The sequence below is a fragment of the Drosophila ananassae genome (genome assembly GCF_017639315.1).
Source record: "Drosophila ananassae strain 14024-0371.13 chromosome Y unlocalized genomic scaffold, ASM1763931v2 tig00000142, whole genome shotgun sequence".
NCBI lineage: Eukaryota > Metazoa > Arthropoda > Insecta > Diptera > Drosophilidae > Drosophila > Drosophila ananassae.
This window is the reverse complement of record NW_025319082.1, coordinates 28,153-29,808: the sequence shown is the minus strand read 5'-3', so window position 1 is coordinate 29,808 and position 1,656 is coordinate 28,153.

The following is a 1,656-nucleotide window of genomic DNA, read 5'->3' as shown; positions in this document are numbered from 1 at the left end:
TGAGCGGTGCAACACGAGTCTTTGCAGCTATAAGAGTAACCTGTATGTTACCATCAGGGAGAGTGACTCTTCTGTAAACGGCAGCGGCGTAGGCTTTTATAGATGCGTCCGAGAAGGCGTGCAATTCAATTGTGTCAGTAGAGTTGCCAATGTAGCGTGGAACCTCAAGTTTATTGAGCGCGTTGATATCGTGCTTGCATTTGAGATACCAATCTACCAAGCTGAGCGGTAGCGGGCTATCCCAGTCTAAGTTGAGAACCCAAAGTTCTTGGAACAGGATTTTGAATTGTATAACCACTGGAGCCAGCAATCCAAGTGGGTCGAAAATTCGAGACACATCTGATAAAACTTGCCGTTTTGTAATCTTCCCCTCGCTGGGCAAAGATACCTTGTATGCCAATGTGTCCGTTTGCGGTTGCCAATGAATTCCAAAAACCTTGTTCGTAGTTTCGAGTGGACTGTATGATGTGTTGTTTGGGATTGTTGTCTCAGGGTCGACAACGGTTGCTGTTGGAAATCCATTTTCCAAGTTCGAGTTGAGCACATGACATTAATTGAATTAGTTCTTGTTTGTATTGTAGAAGGTTCTCCTCGGTGTCAGCTCCTGTTAAAACGTCGTAAACGTAGAAATCTTCAAGAAGAATGCGCGCAGCAGTTGGATACAAATGTTGGTAGTCTCTGGCCAGTTGCTCAAGAACCCGTACAGCCAGAAATGGTGCACACGCAGTGCCATAGGTTACAGTGCAGAGTTGGTAATGTAGAAGTGGAGCTGAAGGATGTTCTCTCCAAATGATACGTTGATAGTTGCGGTGATGCTTGTTGATCCAGATTTGCCTGAACATCTTGATAATGTCCGCAGAAAAAACGTATTTATGGTTTCGTTGAATGCTTTCGTTGAATGCTCGGCCCAACGTTCAGGGTGTCGTTTAAAGATTGACCAGAAGAATCTTGGAATGAACCGTCAAAAACTACTCGTAGTTTCTTTCCAAGTACAGGGTGATGTGGCATGTAGAATACACTTCCATCGTTGGTGAGAATTTCGTCAGGGTTCAATTGGCGCATGTGGCCTAGAGAAATATACTCTTGCATGAATTGTACATACCGTGAGTGCAGATCTGTGTCTCTATGTAGACGGCGCTCCACAGAAGCAAAGCGTTGGGTTGCACCCTGCCGAGTGTCAGTGAATTGAGGATCTGCATCCTTGAATGGAAGCTCTACGGTGTAACTTCCCTTAGAGTAGCGTGAGTGCGTAGTTTGAAAATGCTCTTCAACCTTAGGATCATGGTAAGTGGTGATTTGGGAGTCCTCGATTTCCCAAAACCTTTGTAGAGTAGCATGGATATCGACTGTAGACAAAAATGACGTGGTGATTGATGGATTTTGATACGCAATCGATGTGATAACCCATCCTAAGATTGTTGAAATAGCTATTATGTTGCCTTGCGCATCCAGCTTCCTGTTGCCGGTTAAAATAGCCCATACAGAATCGGTGCCTAGTAGAACGTCTATAGGCGATCCCGAGTTGAATTCAGTGTCTGCAAGCGGAATCCCATTGAAGATCTCAAGCGCAGATGCATCGATGTTATCCCTTGCCAGCGTAGATGTGATTTTTCCTAGCATATGAGCTTTTACTTGTAGCGAGTGATCAGAAACTCG